This window comes from Crinia signifera, chromosome 4, assembly GCF_055691185.1.
Source record: "Crinia signifera chromosome 4, ASM5569118v1, whole genome shotgun sequence".
Classification (NCBI taxonomy): Eukaryota; Metazoa; Chordata; class Amphibia; order Anura; family Myobatrachidae; genus Crinia; species Crinia signifera.
Window position 1 is genome coordinate 114,436,306 of NC_139220.1, and position 22,992 is coordinate 114,459,297.

At 41.6% G+C, this 22,992-nt stretch overlaps 1 protein-coding gene across 2 annotated transcripts in view; it reads left to right on the forward strand.

The window, feature by feature from the left end:
• Positions 1 to 22,992, forward strand: part of CHST11 (carbohydrate sulfotransferase 11) — a 170,545-nt gene that overhangs the window by 106,421 nt on the left and 41,132 nt on the right. The gene's annotated exons all lie outside the window — the stretch shown is intronic.

Here is a 22,992-nt window from a genome sequence, read left to right on the forward strand (position 1 = left end):
TTGTACACAGCTTGCAATGCTTCTCCCCACTTGTGTGGTGCTTTTCTACCCAACTGTGTGTACCAACTGCACAGGCGTGCCTACACACGGCCAGCTATGACATCCAGTGTATACATGCGGTGCCTGGCATGTCTAGTATATGTATGCAGCACCTGGTGGTTGTCCAGCTGATGTCCAGGGCTAATTGTTTAAAGGCACACTTTGTACTAGACATGGCACATCAGATGAATATCACTACCGTAAAGCATTGTGTATAATCCTGTTGATATTTAGACTTACATGAAATCACAAATTTAATTTGCTGCAGAGTTCACTAAATTGTGTGATCACAGGTCAAAAACCTGTGGCTGTGATTTTTTTTTCCTATTCAATTAGAAATTCGGTGCAGAACCTCTAGTACAACACTTCCAATAAATCACTGTTAATACAAAAGGTAGTCCAAGTGACGCCTGCTAAGAATTTATATACAATGCCTATGGCCACCAATAGCCTCCTAAACTGTTATTCACTCATTTCCAACTTTTTGGGGGCTTAGGGTGATATTTTTCATGCAAGTCCTCCTGGTTCTGATCTGTAGAAATACAGCGTGACATTGCCATGGTGCTTTTACAACAGAAGTGCGTGACTCTTGAAGAAATATTTTTTTCTTCTCGGACAAAATTTTTGGTTAATTGAATAAACCCCTAAATGCGCCATGAGCTTTGGTAGACATGAGCGATTCACAGTAGGAAGGGGATTATGTTTGATTTAAGATAGTGTGAACCTAGAAGTGCAATTTGCAATTCTTTTCATGACCAATATACAAGGATAGATTCATCTTTTTGTTTTACAAAAATGCAGATTCTATACATTTTATATTGTGGTGCGTAATGTAATAAGATAAATGGATAAGGTGCGCCTCCTGGCTATGAGTAGTAGTACACAACCATGACCACTCTGCAAATGCTCTCAGCTTTGCCCCAACACAGAAGTGGCAGCCTTTGGTTAGCATCCTGTACTTTTTAGTAGGAACAATTTTGTGTCTCCATATTGCATTTTCTTGTGCACTCTGAGCAAAGTGATAAAGTTCAACATATTCACACCAATGCCAGAAACTGAAGAGTATTCGAAGATAAATAAGGTAGTTTTTTATTGAAAGGGGCATTAAAAAAAAAATAGGAAGAGGCTGCTTTTGTTTTGATGTGATGCTTAGTTGAGGAGTCCTCTCCGAAAAGTTGAATGGGTACTTGTGTATTATCATGGTGCCCGCGAAATTGGCCGCTAAATCGCATGCAAAAATCGGATGCAATTTAGCGGCGATTTTCTGCCGATTTGCATGCTATTCCATCCTTGCACACCCACACTATCCAAGTTAGCCCGAAGCGTGGCGAGTGGACGCAGTACGTGTCCTCCCGACTTGTTCATATCCCCACTATCCACGTCGGCGTGGAGTTGATTTTATACAGCGTAGCGAGCCACCGAGCCCGAAGCGTGGCGAGCGGACGTGAAAACGATCCCGAAGCGTGGCGAGCGGACACGGATTACTTGACGTGTATTCTGCATCCACTCGCCACGCTTCAGGATAGTTTTTCGCGGGGCTCGCCATGCTTCGGTTCGGTGGCTCACTGCGCTCGCCACGCTTTATGAAATCAACTCCATGCCGAAGTGGATAGTGGGGATATGAACCGGTCGGGAGGACGCGTACCGTGTCCGTTCGCCGTGCTTCGGACTGACTTGGCTAGTGGGGGTGTGCAAGTATAGAATAGCATGCAAATCGGCAGGAAATAGCGGAAAAACAGCCGCAAATTGGCCACTAAATCACATTGCGGATCGAATCGGCCGCTAAATCGTATGCGATTTAGTTTAAATCGGGCGCCCTAATAATACACAAGTAACGATGAATGTCCTAATACTCTTTAATGTAAATTGACTGGATCAGCCAGATGTACAAGTCCAAGATATTTTGTAATGCCCATCGGTTATGCATTCTAAATTCTCTCCACATTATAAGCACTGCTAGGCAGTAAAAAAAAAATACTTTCTTTTGTTCTACATAAACAAAATGATACACAGCTTGGAGTTGCCAAACCGGTACAGGAGACTCAGCAGGTGGAACATAGATTCAACTCAAATTCTGCAGTATATCAGACAAAAAGACCGGATTCCTGCACCTGTCTGATAACATCTAGGTAACCATTCTGTTATCCGTGTAATTAGCTTTCCATCAGTGCTGGTTTGAGAGCTAAGCGGGTCTAATAGATTTCCATTTGGGGCTTGTGTAGGTGATATCTCTCCACTATGGCCTCAGGTCATACAAAGATTGGCAGTATATCAAGTATGCTTTTAAAATTCAGATATTATAGAACTCCCTATATGAGAATGAAATATAAGATGATATCAATATTAACCCCTTCTCCCTCAAAATATAGCTTTCACCTACAGTTAGAGATGTAGGAAAATACATTTTCTTTGTAAAATACCTACCTTGCATGTTACAAGTTAAGCTTGCCTGTGTGGCTGACAATCAGCCCTGAGCAGAACACACATTGCACCAGTCAACAAAATCATTTATTTTTGAGTCTTTATAATAATTACTATTTTCGGATTCTCTAGATCTAAAAAATAACTAAAACCTTTGTTTAATTTTTTTTTAAATGTAGCTTTTGTCCCATTTACAATGATCATTACAATCATACATGTGTTATATTTGATAAATCTATACAATCACAGAAAAAATATGAAAATATTAATTTCTAACAATTTATTTGATATATTCTTTTACAGTAGTTGTTTCTAAATTAGATTTTGTTAATAAAGGTAATTCAAATTCATAACAAAAGTCTGTTTTATTTTTACATACAATAAAGGTATGCAAATAGGAAAATCTTCTTAAAATCCATAATTTTATTCTGAAAGCTACAAAGCAAGCTTTTTCTGGTAAAACTCTTTTTTCTTTAATTATTGGCAGGAAATAAAAGGTATGCAGAACCCAGAACTTAACATTCGTGTTGACCGAAGTGATTAGTGTACCCTTTGACTTCTTATGCTATGCGCATTTCTTAACATTTTATTTATGCATAGACCAGAATAAGTAGACATTAATATTGAGGACTAGTCTAGAAATCACACAATGGGTATATGCATGAATTATAACACTTCTATGTTTGTAGTTACAACCTCATTTCAGCTGGCCACACGCAGCAGCTCGGTAGCAGTGGTGTTCCATAATAGATGTAGAAGTATTGTCTATATGGTCAGCTCACGCTAAATAGCCCCATGCACCGATATTTATTTGTTCGCATTGCTAATAAAAGGGCATGCATACCCAGTATATGTCTGGTAGACTTGTGTACTAAAAGCAGTGCAAAAAAGTGAAGTCTGTGAGAGAAGACGAGATATATGTGGTCAATATGAGCCAGAGCGTGCATCCCAATATGCTGCATTGTGCACATTTACAGTGCCGTGATTGCAACGCAACCGTACCAATTCTAAGCTGCGAACATTGCCTGTGACACTAAGTATAAAGGCTTGCTGAGGACACTTCTGTATGTGCCATGTTACATAATACCATGTCCATCACATGTAATACCATGTAGGATTGTAAAATCATAAGCGGTCTACATATTGACTCCCTTTGCCTGGGTTTCTGCTGATCGTACAGCTATGGTTACCTGGTCATTGGGATGATCAATCTACTGTATCTTCTTGATCCAAAACATGCTGGTTGGCAGATGTGCATACACTAATGGTGCCTACACATGGGGTGATTTCGGGGCATCTAATTAGATCGCTTACATAATGCCCCTACATCACTACATCTGTAGGTGCCACAGCGACAGCTATCGTCCGGCGATAGGGCAGGCTGGGCAGGGCCAGTGTTCTCACCGGAGATTGCTAGCACACAGCTGAGCGATCTTGGTGAGCGATCTATCATCTCTCAGCACAGTCGCCACATGTGTAGGCCCCTTAAGGCAGCTGAAGGTAAAGCCCAGTTGATGAGATAAGCAACAAATATTAGTCTTTATTGTTGTACATTATAGTTGTGGTTAATGTAAAATGTAGAAGTTACAATTTTATGTAAGGATATTTCCATAAGGATTCATAAATTAGATTAAAAGCTGTAAAAGTAAGATGTCCTGCCACTGATAGGAAGTTAGTTTATACGTTTCTGGGTAGATGTGGCCACTCCAGTTTGCACTTTGTTTATCCATTACATAGATTGAAATGATCCTCAATAACTGCACAATTTACCAGAATTGCTTCTGGCTCTCTGTGCTGCTGTAGAAATATTACTAGAGCAGACTCAATATATCGGTCTGACAGCCCTGAGAATTAATCTGCTAGTAAATGAGATGAGAAGGATACGGACTGTGCCCGTGGCAGACTGGCAGTCAAATGTAGTTCCCCTCTCATTACATGTAATGGATGGCGCAAGCATATGGACTCTGGGGAAAATGTATCAAAGCTTGGAGAAAAATAAAATATCTACTATGCAGCATCTGTTTTCATACACAGCCTTCAAAATGACATACGGAAGCGGTTTGGTTGTCCCTTTATCTATCTAAGGATTGATACATCTCCCCCTCTGTATGTGTATCATGTGACTTATATAATAGTGTAGGGGTATCCTATTGGCACCGTTGCTTCACCACTGATACGTTTGCTGGGGGCTATCCTATTAACCCCGATGCTAGTGTCCTTTACTTTGATACCCTCAGTTGTTGAATGTTGGCACACAACGCAAAATTCCCTGATAATGAGCCACCGCTCACGCATTAATACATGGAATCGGGGACCTGCGATTTTGTAAACCGTGGGTCCATTTTCTGCTGATAAAAACAACTGGCGTGCCATATATTGATTGCTGATGGGTACCTGGCAAAGTCTTCCTGAATTTAGTCGAGCTATACCTGTTAGTGTTCCCTGTTAGTGTTTCTTTATTGCTAGTTAAATCATTCACAAAATTCTTTCAGAGGTGCCCCCAAATGTGTTTAGTTGTAATCTGTATTTTGTTGTACTGCTGTCTGTTTTAAATGACGCAATGTAATTCTTGTGCTCCTGATAATATATAGGAGAATGACACCATAATAATCATTAAACAAAAGAAGCAGATGTGTGTTACGTGTTTCTGGTAAAACGCATGGATGCTGCGTGTAATTATTACGTGTTGAATGCATGGCATTACATTGATATTGTGTTGGCTATGCCAGGTGCTGTCGTGTTACCATCTTTCTCTCTGTTTGATGAGATGATTGCTTCAAGACAACTGGCAATTACGGTTCCTTCCAAGAGCACAGGAGAACATTAAAAGATTAAGACGACTGGAAATCTGCCACTGAATGATTAGACTTTTCTCAATTTTACCATCTTTTAGATAAATGTTTTTTTAAATGTGGTGTTTTTATATGCTCAGTATTAACTTGGTAGCCCTTCGCGTACCTGCCAAAGGGTTTCGTACATCTCCCTATGCAGTATGTTCAGCTGAATGCTGGCAGCGCAGCTAAATTCAGTGCAGCTAAATTCAGTGCAGCGTGGAAGTGTCACTTATGGACTACAAAGGAGGTGATTTCTTAACTACAAAACAGGTTTCTCCTTATACATTGTAAAGTAAAAAATACACAATACATTCATTTAATAATAATAATGCAAATTTTAACGCAGAATTTTTTTTTTTATGAGTTTAGGAAAGTTTATTCTAAAATAACATATCCCAACTGAAATGTGCAGATCCCCAGCTCCTGGGTGTGGTTATAAACAAGCATACACTGTGTAAGTAAAGGGTTGCTATAAATATGTTCAAAGGGCTGCATGTTCTCTAGACTTCTTTTACAGAGGCTGGTAAGACTGACCAGCTTGGCATCAGAGGGTGCTATCTTTCACTTCTGGAAAAGTGCCGACGAGGTCCTGGAAAGGGCAAGGACGTGTCCTGCAAGTCCTGCTTTGATCCATTTGGCATTGGCATGGAAGGAACACTTCAGCATGCCACCAGCACCTGAATAAATATTTCAGCTGGAAGTATATATATGGACATGGGTAGCATAATTCTTGTACAGTGCAACAGCTGCTCCGACTTTTCCTGTTATTGCATGTTCTATATATGTAATGTTTATCTATAAAGCGCAACAGATCTCTGCAATGTCTTGAGGGTAGTATAAAAATCAGAGACAAGAAAAGGTACAAAGAAATAAAACAAAAGGACATGTGAACAAAGAAAGATCATATATGCGACAGAGGGTAAAGAGTACCTTGCCTATTAGAGCTTACAATCAGTGTGTTCATACTGGGTGTTTCAAAAGTGAAGTAAAACCTTGTCCGTCACACACACGATATTGTTATTGTACGTAGTTCTACAGGGTCTGCTGAAATGTGCTTCATTATGATTAGCCTCGGACCCTTTTTGCCAGAAAGCTTCCACAGAAAAAAAGGGTAGTTGGTACTTATGTATCATCTGGGCTCCCATGTTAAATGAACCCCATTTTTTCATACCCCTACTATCCAACTACGCATGGAGTTGATTTTATATAGTGTGGCGAGCGCAGCGAGCCACCGTGCCCGAAGCGTGGCAAGCGGACGCGGTCTCATAAGAAAAACGGGAGCCCAGATATTACATAAGTACCGGGTAGTTTTGTTTGCAGGTGCAGGTCTCTGAAAATGATCCTGGATGTTATGTATGCCAGGTAAGGCCACCATTCCGTCCTGTTCGGTAACTTTGGAAAAAATGTTCCACATACCAGTACTCAATGTCTACTGTAATACATAAGATACACATACAAGTTTTAGCAACCTGTGTGTGTGTGTGTGTGTGTGTGTGTGTGTATGTATGTATGTATGTATATATATATATATATATATATATATATATATATATATATATATATATATATATCTATCATGACCCAATCCTTTTTATTTGTTAATTGTATAGAATCATACATTTGCATGCAACCACATAAGTGGTCGGTCCTATCTTTTGGCAACTTTTACATAATAATATTAGCGTTCCAATAACAATCACGTGAACAATAAGGTGCAGGAGTGTGTGTGTGTACGTATATACAGTATATGGTAAGAGCATGTACCCTCTTTGGGTAGTTGTGTTGGCTTACATGACATTACACCCTGGTTTGACAACAGTATTCGTGATCTCAAGAAAATGGGTCGTATACTTGAAAGACGATGGAGGAAGACAACCCTGGCAGAGGATAAAATTAAATCTAATCAAACACATTGGAATATACCAATCGTCTATCACCCGCAAGAAAACAGAGTTCCTTTCAAATGAGATCATGGCAGCAAAAAATAGGCCCGCTCAGCTTTTCCGTACAGTGGAGATGCTTTGCAAACATGCAGGCTGATGTAACCCTCTCCCAGTCCAAATGCAATGAGTTTGCTAAATTCTTTGCAGATAAAATAGACTAAAGACGTACTTATTTACTCAAGCATTTCACTGACATCTAGCTTGTTTTGTATTTTGAGCTGTAAAGACAATGGTGAAGCACTTTGAGTCCTATTGCGAGAAAAGTGCTATATAAATATCATTATTACATTGTATTTACACTTTAATAATTTCATAACAGACAGAATGCAGGCATTTGCATCATAGACATTTATTCTATTTCAATTTCGTTGGTTTTTTAGCATAACAAATGTTCTACCTGCCGCAGGAATTTACCATATATACTCGAGTAGAAGTCTACTTTTTCAGAACATTTTTTTATGCTGAAAAAGCCCCCCTCGACTTATACTCGAGTTAGGGTTCCTCTTGAGTCAATAAGTTTTCCAATTTTTTTGTTGTAAAATTAGGCCCCCCTCGGCTTATATTCGGGTCGACTTCTACTCTAGTATATACGGTACTTCATGGATAAATGAGATTCACTTAACATGCTAACACTTTATAATGCATTAGTATATACCTGAGATGCAGCACTTACGTGAGCGCTCACTACACCGGGTAAGCAGAGCACATTGCTTTATAGTAATGACTGGTGGAGTTTTGCTGGTACTTGTGTAGTATCACGGCGCCAGCGAGCCCCGCAATGGGACTAAGACGCACGGCGCCATACTGGCGCCGTGAAACTACACAAGTACCGTTTTGCTTTAAAGTAAACATAGTAATGCCAAATTTACTGTGAAAGATTTTAATTTTTTTATTGCAGAGATTAATTAAAATGTTACGGTTATGTAATATTATATTAATATTTCTAATCCATTAGTAGCATTTAGTAATAATATACATATCGCTGACCATTTGTTCTGATTTTGGTGAGACAGTCTTGATTACAAGATGTAGAAATAGTCATAAACTAATGGGAAAAACATCCATCATAGAATTCCTATTAGTCCACACTGCAGCTTCATGATGGGTTCCTCCCGAAGTCACAGTTGTCCTAAATGTCATGTGGACAACGCTGACTTATTTAATTGCTTATGGTTGTGCCAAAAATGTGATATTTTTTGTGTAAGGTGTATAAATTCGCTATGGATAATTCAATAAACAATTTACCCATCACGACGACTGGGCTAATTTCGGGATGATACCTCAGGGTCAGAGAATTTCATGAGGTGGTCGCATACTTTTACTAATCCTCAGCTGAGCTGCAAAAAAAATATGGACTCGTCCTGAAACTTCCCGTTTTCACTGTTCATGGAGACGTTATTCCCTCTATTCTGGAGGACTAGATGGAAGCTTCTCTTTGTAAAGAGTCTAGGGTTGCCTTTTTTTTTTACTCTGGGAAAGTTCTATTTCAGCCCATCCTGACCTGACTAAACTATTAATGACTAAATGCTTCTCCGCAACATCTTGGTACTTAACAAGACTGATAGCTATTGACCCACCACTTTATTTGACACATTATTGGAGAGACTTGTCCTTAACAACTTTGTGTTGTTCATATGACTGTATACCACATTGTTTGACTCCTGTGTCCTGATACAGGTATCTGTACCTATGTACCCTGTACTAATTCTTCAGGGTTTTCCAATAAAAAAACTTTTGGGGAAATAAAACTAATGGGAAGTGGGCAGGACTTTGAGAATGTGGTTACGATTAGGTGATTGGGGTGTAATTGGACTGTGACCTTTCTTAGTCTGTATCGCTTATGCTTCTTAAAACTTTGGAAAGCTTATTTACAGTGGAGCAGCATAGTGACACAGTATAAGCTGAAGAAGGTCCTAACTGGGGATCCAAAAACATTCTACAGGACATATTTTTACATGGAAAGACCTCTGGGTGAAAAGAATCCATGATCTCCAGGACATCCTATTCTGGGGGCTTTTATTGAGTAGACCCATATGTTGAAGGCCTGGCTACCCCCCTCCCCCCTTTTTTCAGATTGTTAAATTAACGGGTCCAATACTCCTCTCTTCCCCCCCCCCCCCCCCCTTTTCACGTTTGTTAAATTAACGGGTCTAATTAAATTGGTCTGTTCTAGTGGAGCCTGGCACCAGGTTGACCATTTATATATATATTTTTTTTACATAGTGCATTAGGACATTAAAATTATAAGTCTACCATCTTTAAACTGAATTAAAGTCCATTTGGTGAGAGGCAATGCCCTTATCCATGTACTATCTTCATTCCTTTAACACAGGGGAGGCCAAACCGATCCTCGAGATCTACCAACGGTTCACGTTTTCCAAATCACCTAGCTGGTGCACAGCTGTAGTCATTACTAACTGACACATTCCTACTATAGATCCACTGGTTGCCTTAAAAACATGAATTGTTGGTTGATCTTGAGGAACGATTCGACCACCCCTGCTTTAACGCAACGCAGTAATCTCTCTGCAAAATTGATTGATTGGTTCTGCATTGCTTCACAAAACCAGTCTCACTGGCTACAGCATCAGGAGGCAGCAGCATTATTTGTGAGGTTCAGACCATTTAATAAGGTTTTGCTATTTCTTTCAAAGCAATTATTACTGTATTTGCTGGCGTATAAAACTTCTTATTTCCCCTGAAAAACATGCCTCCAAGTGGGAGGGTCGTCTTATACGCCGGGTGCACTTATATAACAAACTCTATATTTTGAGTGGAAATGTTGGGGGGGTCGTCTTATACGCCCAGTCGTCTTATACGCCGGCAAATACGGTATTTATAATTTTTTAGCCCCCTTAAATCAGGCTCCTACTCCATTGCTCATATCATATGTGGAAAGGCTCTGAAGACTAACGGGCAAAGCGATAACAAGTTACCCCTGCAAGTAGTAGGCAGTAAATGATTTTCAATTGCTGCAGGAAAAGTTAACATTAGTTTAGTCATACCTCCCAACTGTCCCGATTCCCGCGGGAACGTCCCGATATTCGGGGACGTTCCCGCGTCCCGCCCGGGGCCGCCATTGTCCCGCGGTGGGGGGGGACAGTTGGGAGCCCCCCCAGCTTCCCGAGAATAGACGCTGTGCGCATGCGCACAGCGTCTATTCAGCGCCGACGAGCGGCGAAAACGGGGGCGTGGCCGCATTTCGCGTCACCCCACGAGGCCACGCCCCCTTTTCGGGAGCGCGCGCGGCTTCGCCGCGCGGACGTCCCGACCTCCCAACTTCGAAAGTTGGGAGGTATGGTTTAGTAAATAGATTTAAATATTGTAGATATAGATTTTATTTTATCTGCAGTATCGCTGATATAAAGGCTTTGTTCAAAGTTAGATTTTTTTTGAACGAGAATAAAAGAAGAGATCATTTATCCCATGCACATATTAGACTTTTCTAAGTCTAAATGAGTCTGGAATCACATCTATTGTTGGTGTATTTTTAGTCTCACTTTTTTCTTTTCCTTTCTTTTAGTTTAAGTGAACTTATTTGGTCTCTGAATTTCGTTCTTTTGAAGTAACAGTAGATGTAAGAGTATAATTTGAGTGATTGATGTGGCATTTGCTTTAGTATACATTTACAGAATGCTTTGAGACCTGAAACCGTGCCGTCTATTGCAGACTGCTATGCAAAGCTTCCAATTAAACTATCTTAAGTCTCATGCACATGGGTACTGGCAGGCGAGGATGAGAACAGTTGGAAAATGAGGGTATCTGTACAGTGGTATAGCAAATGTAGAGCCCTTTGTTGTGAGTATCCGGATGGCTGCACAGACGATTTCTAGGTCGACATTGACAAAGTCAACACAAGCAAAATATTGACGTGTTGTGTTTTTTTTTTATATATATATATATATATATATATATATATATATATACCATATATTCTCGAGTATACTGTAAGCTACCTTTTCAGAACATTTTTTATGCTGAAAAGGCCCCCCTTGGCTTATACTCGAGTGAGGGTCCCACTTGAGTCAATAAGTTTTCCCAATTTTTTGTTGTAAAATTAGGTGCCTCGGCTTATAATCGGGTCGACTTATACTCGAGTATATACGGTACTTTACTATCCACGTGGGTATGGTAGTGTGCCAAGCTCTCCGGTAGTTTGATGAGCAAAACGGTACATTTAATTGGGGGTCCAAGTGCCTACACAGACACAAACCCCTCCCCAAAAAATGTATGGTGACTTTCATGTGGCTGTGGAAGATCAGTAGTGTCTTCTGGGCATTGTCCACAATAATGATTGCTTTATAAAGACACAATAAGAAGCTCTGGTGGCACTTCAGTGAGGCTGTGCTTATAAAATGTATTGATATTAGGAGCTATGGGTGGATGGGGGCTGTGAATGATAAATATTCTGCATGGAAAGGAACATCCGAGGTAAAATGACAATGGGATGCCACATTTTTATTTCCTCTGGGAAATTATTCATTATAGACCATTATTAATAAGCAGTGCTTACTACAAGCCGCAGTAATGAATGGAGTGTGCAGTGCCTTAAGGCATGCAATTTCACCACTTTACAGAATGCTCCTGTATATTATTATTGCTGGACACCCAGGAAGATTAATTATTTATGCTGCAGCTTAGCCATCCCCTACATCCTATATATAGTTCCCGTATATTCTTCAGAACATTCTGAAAATACACTGAGCTTGCCAGTAATCAGCTGCTTACCTGTGTACCCGAGCATTCACTGTTTTTTTGCGTTTTTGTTTGTTTTTTTATATCTCATTAAGCTAAAAACTAAAGTTTGTTTTTAATTCTTAATGGCTATTTTTTGGTTGTATTCATTTTTTTTTTCTTTTGAACGTAGATCGTGCAGCATACAATAGATCATGTTCCTACACTTGCCAAATAGGTATACTTAGAGTTTTATCCACTATTGTCCTAAAGCAGAGATGGGGAAACTTCAGCCCTCCAGCTGCTGTTGAACTACTAATCCCAGCATATCCTGCAACAGTTTTAGCATGGCCAAATAGCAAAACTGTGAAGAACATGCTGGGATGTGTAGTTCAACAACAGCTGGATGGCCATAGGTTGCACATCCATGTCCTAAAGCATCAGGAAAAGCAATTCATTTGTTTTGCAACACTGTGAGTAGGGAAGTATTGTTGGCTTGGTAGGATGAGCAATGATGTCTGGAATCCAGCATTATATGAAATAACTTTCCTACACAACAGGTATTCTGACGGGCAGCATAGTGATGGCCAGAAAGCTGACTATATCCCCACAAAAACAAGCCAACTAAACCCTATTTAAATGAAAATATATGAACTGTATGGGGACAAAATATACAACATACATACAGACAATAAATATACAAGTAAATATTCAAGAGAATGAGTGAGTGGGTCCCTTTGAGTTAGTTTACTCTAGATTATCACCAACACTCCCCTTATGGACCGATGCTTACTAGAATTTTTGGAAGGTAAGCACTATTCAGTGTTCACCTATACCATACAATAACCATGCTCGTTATTCAGATTGGTAGTTCACATCTGATAAAGTGTTTTCTCCTTCATATACCCCTTATAAAGAAGACAACATCATCAATATTATTTGACTCTAGACTGTACAAACACAAATGCACACTCTCCTAAAACATCATGAAATCACATTAGGCTTCTACCTTTAACTCAGAGCGCCTGCCACGTAGAAAGCGACAATAATAAGTATGAAGCGTAAAGACACATCTTGGGAACAAGCTTCCACAATATAGGCTCCCTCCAATTGAATGGAAAAAAGGCATAGACTATCTCTGGGTCAGAAGGTCCTGACGGCTTCTTGTTGTGGTTTGAATTTAAATTCTTTTTCACAGCCAACTACTCACTTAGTAGTCAAATCACCAAGTAAGCATGGTTTCTTTCCTTGCCAATTTGCATACTAATTAAGAATTTAATTGTGAGCCATATTAGAGCACCAAAAGGAGGGAGAAAAACCTATCCCTTATGAAGTTGATGTTCTACAAAACATGGTGGTTTCTGCTGCCGGGATGCAGTTTAAATCCCGGCGTTCAGAATCCCGACCGCTGAAATCCCGACACTTTCTCCCTCCGTGGGTGTCCACGACACCCCTGGAGGGAGAATAAATTAGCGGGCCGAGCGTAGCGAGCCACCGGGCCCGCTGCGTAGCGAGCCCGCAAGGGGGGGCGATCCACGTCCCCCCCTTTGTCGGGATTTTGGCGGTCGGGATTCCGGCGTTGGGATTTTGAACGCCGGGATCCCGACCGCCGTGATTTCATACTGAATCCCTGCTGCCATGTGGCCATTACCTCAGAAAACACTGCAGCAGTGAAAGAATGTTATCCTCTCCAGGTCCTGTCTTATTATATGATCAGCACAATTGAAATATATTATGTTCAAGTTATTAATCCTTTGTTTAATATTAAAGAACATATTTATAATATATGTAAAAACTGAAGTTTCTGCATAGTTTTATGTTCTATTGCTACAGATTTGTCCTCATACAGTACACCGCACAGTGGGAGACACCTGGAGTGAGCTGACAGGGTCTGTGCAATCTGTCATTGGTGGTTGTGTGTTGTTGCCATAGTGTGTCTTTTTTGTATCACTATGCAAATAGGACACACAAGCTGGGTCTGCTGATTAAAATGATATTCAGCATGCCTATATTCTGTGTGCACTATTGCCTCTATCTTCATACAAATGACTAGCATTTCCTGTGCAGATACAGCCACATACGATGGAGGCATGCTTCATATCATTTTAATAGGCATAAGCTTCCTATTCCCATCATGTTGCTTATAAAATGCTTTTAAATGGAAAGAGACCCACAAATGGACTTTCAGTGCTACCAAGTCACGCCATGCCATGAAGGGCGTTTTAACATACATGGAGGCTAGACACATCTCTATTCACTAACAGCAGAATCTCCTGCAGAAGGCTATATCCTATCAATGTAAAGTATCATCCAACCAGCCCGTCATTTTTCAAACACAGCCTGTAACATGGCAGTTAGGAGCTGGTTGGCTGTTACTTTAGTGCTGTTGACTTTTATCTCTCTCTAAAGCTTAAACAAACACCCCCTTACCTGAAAGATGAAGCTTTTCAGAGTTTGGCCACATTAGTTTAAAATATGGTGTAAACTCATTTAAGCCTATGGAGGCAGTAGCCTATGGTTCCCTCTTCTTTTCTGGAACTGGACACCTTGATCATGCGTGTCATATTCCCCAGGGGAGTCATTGACAAACTTGAAAAACTCCCCCAAAATGCCAAGGATAAGCCAAGAGCAGTTATTGCAATGCCGTGATTGTTTATACATAGTTCCCGAACATACAGAATACTACAAATTGATTGTTTAGGGTTTTTGTTTGTATTGTGTTTGCAGGATTCTGCTTGCTGATGGGATCACATACCTCCCAACTGTCCCACTTTCCGGTTTTTGGGGATGTTCCCGCATCCCACCCGGGGCTGCCAGTGTCCTGGGCTGGGGGGCAGTCCACCAAATATGAAGGAAAAATGCATGCGTAGATATGGGTACTTCTCTCAATAAAAGGCTATTCTGTACAATGGATTGTGCATCTCATTGTGAATAAGTGCTACGATGGACACATGTAGAGTGAATATAGATTTTAATTGTTAGTGTAGGGTGGTACCATACATACATACATACATACACACATACATACATACACACATACACATCTAGCACCCTCCAATATTATTTTTGTGTTTTGTTGTGTTGTCCTTCACAAACAGGGATTTATTGGAGGTGTTGCATATTAATCAATAGCGCAATACAGGGTCTACAGCGTTTTGATGATTGATAGATATATCTATCTCTATCTACACATGTACTTAATACACCTACACAATGGCACTCTGGTCCAAGTAAACAGGAAAAATCAGCAGCCTGTTGGTAGAGCTGTTAGGCTTCTTTTTTGGACCAGAGTGCCACTGGATTAAGGTGATAATAGTCCTGTGTTGTTCGGATGACTACAGAGGGTACCTGACAAGCAAACACCGTCAAAATGGTGACAGGATCCATGGCTCACTGGTTGGGCTGCAGGGGGCTAAGGGCAGATGCTATTACTGCAGGGTTGCCGACCCTTCCGAAATTTCCGGGAGTCTCCCGAAAATCGGGGCTCCCTCCCGGCCCCCCGGAAGGGTGGGCAACCCTCCCGGATTCAGGGGGGGCCCCCGCTGTCCCCCGGATTGCGGCATTAAAATGCCGTAATCCTCGGGTCTCAGAGGAGGGGGCGGAGCTAAAATGTCAAAATCGCATCATTTTAGCCCCGTCCCCTCCACAGAGATCACTGAATTATCTGGTTTAACAGCACGGGGGCGTGGCTTAGTGATGTCACGCTTAAGCCCCGCCCCCTGAGCGGCTACTGTATCTCTCCTCTCCGGGCTTCTCCCGGAGAGGAGAATAAGAAAGTCGGCAACCCTGTATTACTGTCTTGCGCTGACTCATGCTGTGAACTAGATGCCCAGTGGCCAAGGGCTCACTATAGATGGTCGAGTAGCTCTAGGGCCCCTCAGATGGCAGGGTCCTTCACAGCTGTCCCTGTGTAAACCCCCCCCTCTTTCGTTGGGCCTGCATACAAGTGGCTTAATTGAGCCAACCTCCATTGAAGTTGAAATGCTGGTTGCCAAATGATTATTTGACATGCAATTTGACTTCTTATTGCCAGTAGGCTTAGAAACCCTGAATAGCTGAAAAGATGAAATGCTATGTAATAATAGGTTAACGATGCTCCTCAGAGAATTCATGTGTTATGCACACCAGCCGCCACTAGATGGCTTCTGACAGATAAGTTCAATTTTGCTTCTTTCTGCAGCGTGCAGCCAACGGCACTACATTCCTGTTATGTCATTTTGACAGGTTGGAAACGAATATTTTGTATCTGTTTAACTGCTGTTTCATTTACTACACTTCCCTGCAACTTCATGAACTCAATCAATCTGTTGTATTTAAGAGTCAATTAGGCAAATAGCTTTAGGCATTGAAAAGTACAAGTAGAAATGTCAGATAAACATGATGGGAACAAAACTATTACTTCAGTGGGATAGCCAACACAGTCTTACCCTGCAGAAACACTGTTATTCCTAATAGGAAATAGAGCACAATATATTCCATGTACTCCCCCCTCGCTCCATCGCCCAGAAACATTTAGCTGTCTGTAGCGGAGGCACGTAATAACTGGAGACTTGTTTTGTTACATCAAGCTCTGTAATAAAAGTGGATGTAAAATTAACAGTCTGAGCCTTTTCAGAATGTTAGTACTAAAGGTATAGCATGGAGCTATGCTGCCAGGAGCAGCTGCCTGCATATAGCGAGACACATTCTGGCTGCTACAGAAGTGCAACTGGGCAGAGGCATGGACAGTACTTTTCAGTAAGGTGTTCGTAAATAATGGGCCATGAAATAGAGCATGGGTGTTGCAAGCCCAATTACCAAATGGAAATACACTTAGTGCCAGAGCATGTGGCCAAACCTGTCCTCAAGATCTACCAACAGTTCATGTTGGTCAATCAACCTGTGGATCTATAGTAGGAATGAATGCAGCATGCTTGAATAAGTGACAGTTAGTAATGACAACCATAGGCAAATCTAGAATTATGGTAATGGTTGGTCCTAAATCCAAATAAACAAGCAGGGTAAACCTTTGTGCAGAGAAGCCCCGTGCCAAAAAGGGGATGTGGCCTCATGGGAAGGAGGTGTGGCATCACAAAACAGGGCATGGTATTACACTCTAGACCACACACCATAATGCCCATTACACATTTTATCAAACTCTGTAATACCCATTACACATAAAGCGTCACGCCATAATGACAATTACACATACTGTAAGGCCACACACCATAATGCCCATTACATACTATATAACAAACCATAATGGCCATTACATATTTGACACATAAGTGCTGCTTACCTACGTACTCATTGCTAGGGGCTTCTTGCTTGATGCCAGGGGCTTCATGCTTGTTGCCAAGGGGGCTTCATGCTCGTTGCCAAGGGGGCTTCATGCTCGTTGCCAAGGGGGCTTCATGCTCGTTGCCAAGGGGGCTTCATGCTCGATGCCAAGGGGGCTTCATGCTCGATGCCAAGGGGGAATACATGCTTGTTGCCAAGAGGGAGTTTAATTCCCATTGCAAAGGGAAGTGAAATTGCTCATTGCCAAGGGGGGGAGGGAATAGCTCGTTGCCACACCGTAATGCCCATTACGTCACACGCTATAATGCCCATTATATGTTGTGCCTCACACTGTGATGCCCATTACACCACACATTGTAATGCCCATTACACATTATGTCACACACCATAATGTCCATTATATGTTGCGCCTCACACTGTGATGCCCATTATGCCTCAGACCGTGATGCCCATTATGCCTCAGACCGTGATGCCCCTTATGCCACACACCATGATGCCCATTACACATTATGCCACACACCATGATGCCCATTACACATTATGCCACACACCATGATGCCCATTTTACATTATTTGACACATGTGATGCCCTTTACACATTATGCCACATTACATATTGTACCACACACTGTAATGGCTATTACATATGATGCCACATAAGTGTTGCTTACCTACATGTTAATTGCTAGGGGTTTTATGCTTGATGCCAGGGATTTCATTCATTCAAATTTCCTGGCTTCAGTAGCTTCTGCGCATGCGCTGGACACATAGCGGATTGGGACAGAGTGCCGTGGAGAGGGGGGTCGGGGCAGAGTGCCGTGGAGAGGGGGGTCGGGGCAGAGTGCCGTGGAGAGGGGGGTCGGGGCAGAGTCAGGGAGAGCAGAGTGTCAGGCATGGAACAGAGTGTTAGGGACTCGGAAGAGGGGGCAGGGGGGCGAGCATACTACATGTCCTGACTCCTGATCCAGCCAAGGTATCTGATGAGGGCGGGCATTTCACGGCATTAGGCCCTGCCCCCTTAATACCGTATTGCGGGAACTCTCCCCCCTCTGAGCGGCTGCAGCCTTGTGCTTAATGGGGAGTCGGGACGTCTTCCTCCCAGACCAGCGTCCAGCGATCACTAGGTGCTGCAATCGTGTGAGGTGTCATAAGGGGGTGCCTGTGCACCCCGGCACCCCCCGTGTGCATGCCTATAGGCATTAGACATCCCCCTTGGCAACAAGCAAATCCCCTTAGACTAAACAGCCGGGCAGCGCACAGCTCTCTCTGCCCAGCTGTCATTTCTTTAAATTTGATGCGGCTGGCAGTCTAATGGGTGGTCCGGTGCACCCCCGGACCACCCCTTAGATTCGCCTATGATGACAACAGCTGTGCACCAGCTAGGTGATCTGGAAAACCTGAACCGTTGGTAGATCTTAAGCACCAGTTTGGCCAACCCTGATCCAGAGGCTTTTAAATGTTAGAGAGGCTAATAAAATGAGTGTGTCACAGGGCCTGATTCAGAGATGGACACATGCAAGCAGCATTGATGGAGCTTCACCTACCACCTTGGGTTGATCCATGTTGTTTCTAAGTCCGCCGCTAGCGCTTAAACCTAACACCCCCGCCCCCCCCCACACACACGCACGCACACACGCACGCACACAGCCTAATGCTAACCCAGCCCACATATTTTGGGATGCCAGCAGTTGGAATTCTGATGTCTGCGTTCAGATGTCCCAACTGGACCGCATCCCTTCAACCTGGCAAATGCTTTAAAGGTATGCTATGGTTCATCCTAAGCAGCAAGGTTGTGGCTTTCTGTTTCACAAATAATAAATCGCTTAGACTAAATAGAGATGCTAAATAATGAAAGACAATGGAAACTATGTTATATAAACCAGATTTGGGCCTAAAACATCATTCTAATGGTTTGGACATTTTATTATAAATATATAAAAAAATAACACACATGTACCAATAGCTTCCACTATTTGTACCAGCCTTGACCATGACCATGTTCTCAAGGGGGCAAAGTATTGGGCCCCCCAGATATATCAGTGTACCGGGCCCCAAGATTTCTGTTGCCGGCCCTGGCCTTTACATGACACTGTAGCCGTCATGAGTGACTGATGTACTGTATTCATTACTGTAATTCTTCAGAAATGTCAAATTAGCATAGAGAATATAAGGTGGAACAACACAACAGACACGTTTTCAGTAGCCCTTTGTGGTGTTATTCGGTAAATTGTAGTAGTGTTATCCTTTTGAGTAATACGCTTCTTGTTCAGATGGAATCCTTTATTCAAGGTATGCCGTGTTCTCACTGCGAGTGAGAAATACACGGCTTTTCCCCGGCATTGAAATGCCGGGGACTGCCGCGCTGTACCCCCGTTCTCACTGCAAGGCAAATTCCCGGGTGAAGAAGTTCTACCCGGGAATTTGCTTTTTAACACGGGTTTTTCGGCAGTGTGAACGGGTCAACCCGGATCTCAGACACGGGTAAAAAGAAGGGTTTTACCCGTGTCTGAGATCCGGGTATGCGACCCGTTCACACTGCCAAAAATCCTGCGTTAAAAGGAAAATTCCCAGGTCTACATGCTAGACCCTGGAATTTGGCTGCAGTGAGAACGGGGTATAATTAGAAAACTTTGGACTCCCAGAAGGGACGCTAAGCAAGCAGACCGAATACAGCATTATGTATTATTTCCAGCCTTCCAAAGCAGACTGAAGAGGTGTCCACTGGATTAGTCACCAGAAAGCCACTGTTTGCAGGATGTTTAAGATAATGCATCATTTGTTGATCCCTGTGACTCACATTTATATACTGTGCATATGATGTAAGGAGAATAGAGTTTAGTAGTCATTTGTAATCCTGCAAGAACACACAATGGAAACATTTACAGGGGGAAAGTAATCAGTGGTTTTAAGATTGAAAAATATCCTGTGTATTTATCTTTCTTAAAAGGGATTTGTACTATGGGTCCTCTTTATGATTTAACTATCTCACAGTCTTTCTTCAATAGAAGCTTACTATTTAGCAAGGATCTCTCTGTGTTATACACATGCGCGCACACATATGTGACACTGTAATGAATCAATGGTATTCACTTCAACTGTCAGTGCTTTCATTTTGACTGATCAGTGTGCGCTTTTTTGTGTGAAGGGTGCGAATTACCATTGTTGCTGCGTTTAAATACTGGTAACACAACCCATCTTGCATCCTTCGCCCAGCTGACCAAATGCCAGATTCACTCGCATTATGCTAATTTGGTAGGATGCATTTACTCACAGTTGAATTTCCCCCTTGCCGAATACCCAATTTGCCCAAAATTGCTGGTTACCCTATGAGGTAGGGAACACTTTCTTGTGCAAAAGTCCATTGCCATAAAGCCTGGCTACGAGATACACTGATTGAGCAATGCAAATGCATTCGCCTACAGCTGTATTCCCCCATAATTTTATATATTTATAAAACAAGCCAAAGTAGGTGGCACTCAGATGCCCACATAGGGGCACATAATGTTTCAGATGAGATAAGTATTGTTCTGAAACATAGGATCCTTTAACTATTTTTCCTTATGTGGTTCTTTTTGAGTGCCATCTTGTTTGGATTATTGGCATCAGGCAAAGTCCATGCCTTATTATTTATTTATTCATATAGGTAGATGGCATGACGCACCCATACTGTGAAATTTTACGGATATTACAAGTCACCAAGTTGCTCCATGCCCATGTACAAGCACAGCGGCAATCAGAGCATGTTTGAGTAAATTCATCAATGATGTCTATTATCCCTATGCCTCCACAGTATGTGTACATCTGTCTTGTATAGTATAAGTGTAATAGCTTGTGTCAAATGAAATCAATCCTTTTTAAATATTTTTGCTACCGTTGTATTAAACTATTTTCTTGGTTTACGATTTTTCATTTAATTATGACTTCTTTTTCTTTTTTTCAATAACAAAAAATAATGTCGCCAGAGTGCTGCGTTTTGAGGTGCATGTACATGCTGCAGGGACTGGGGTTAGGCCTAACCTTCCCATAAAATACAGGAGAGACTTCATTTTTGGGGGAGTTGTTCCATACACCCACAAAACCATGGAGCGCTTGTATCCTAGCCTCTTCCCTAGTGAAGTGGGTGTGGCCTTGGCATGATTTTGCTGTGTCTATGGTATGATACTACCCTCTGTGCCATTAGGGGCGGAGTCATGATTACGCAGATTGCACTACCGCGCTTTCTGCACTTAACACCTGGACATCTGCTCCAGGTTCTGTAGATGGCCAGGTCCCAATAGCTGTCAAGTATGGGATGGAGGAGTGTGCTAGTTGTGAATACATCTTTCACTTATGTCACAGATGTAGTCCAGAATCTGTCTATGCTTCTCATATACTATATGAATAGAAGTCCAATATTTCCAGTGCACTGTGCTTTTTGTTTTACTCTTGTAATGGACTTTGTGAACTGGCAATCACTTTTAAGTTTCCCTTTGTCATTTCTGTTAATTGCATTTGTAATCTGGTTAATGCGTAAGTCTCCAGGAGATGTAGGCCAAGCCTCACCCAGTCCCTCAGTCCTGGAAAGCATCAGTGTGAGGGGAAACTCCCTCTGATTTCACTAGGCTTCTCTGGCAGAAAGCGGTCTGCATGGCTGCATCACTGTTTGTTCCGTCTGACTCCTACAATTCCCATATTAATGTTATATAATGTTTTGAGGCATGTAGCTCAGCTCAAGCTTCATAGCACTCTGTCTTCAGTCAAGGTCGATCAAAGACCATTTACTTTCTGCTGAAACCAGGAGTTCTCAGGCAATGATATTAATTCCGAAATCCAGTACTATTTTTCTGGAAAAATAGATCCAGGAACTCTGGGTCTGGCAGTAAATCGATTAAATAAAAAAATTAAGGGGAGTTTAAAATAAAAAAATTCTTATGGAAAGTGCATTTTGCCCCAGAGCTGGTTCAGGAACCCAGTTCCTGATGATGTCATATGTAATTAGAGGTTCAGGAACTAAGTTCCTGCTGGTTCCTGCTGAAAAATTGCACTACCTTAATCCTATATCTGAAACCATTGCAGCCACTTGTAAGAACAGTATGGTGATTGAGGTGAACCTTAACCTTATATTTCTGTCTTAATGCCTTTTTTTTTTTCTAAAAGGATTTGTAGCTTCCAACATTGTTACACCCAACACTTTCTGCCAGTGGTCCTCATTGATTTTCCCCCTTTAACGAACAGACTGAGGAATGACTTTACCTTAATTTGAAATATGACAGAAAAAAAGGGAGGACTTGTAGCTTGCAAAATTACTCTTTTGTGGTATATTTTATGATTACGCTAGCACGCCATATGCAATGCAACTAGAATATAATGAGGAAATATACATTTGTATACATTAAGGTACATATTGTATAACTAGTGGATAAATTATACAATGCTGCCTTTTTAACCAACACACATAAATGTGCACTAGACTTCAGTATATGACTAGGTTTACATCGTTGTTATAAAAATAACTTGAGCATTTGGAACTGGTACATAAAATGTGATGTGAATAATATAAGTTATTATAATGGCATGTAATTGAGTGTGTTAAAGCTCTCAATAGTCCATTATATTTCAGCGGCTCACTTGAGATCTTACATGTATACTTACTTTTACACATTCCATATGGGGAAACTTTAAATTAATAGGCAAAGTGTGTCTGCCTTGGCTTAATGGGAGCCTGTAGCAATATAAAGACACTCTTTATCCCCTCCTGCCTTCAGCCTGAGGAGCAGGGATTGGGAAAGCACTGGAGAAACAGAGGTAATTTGTTAACTTGT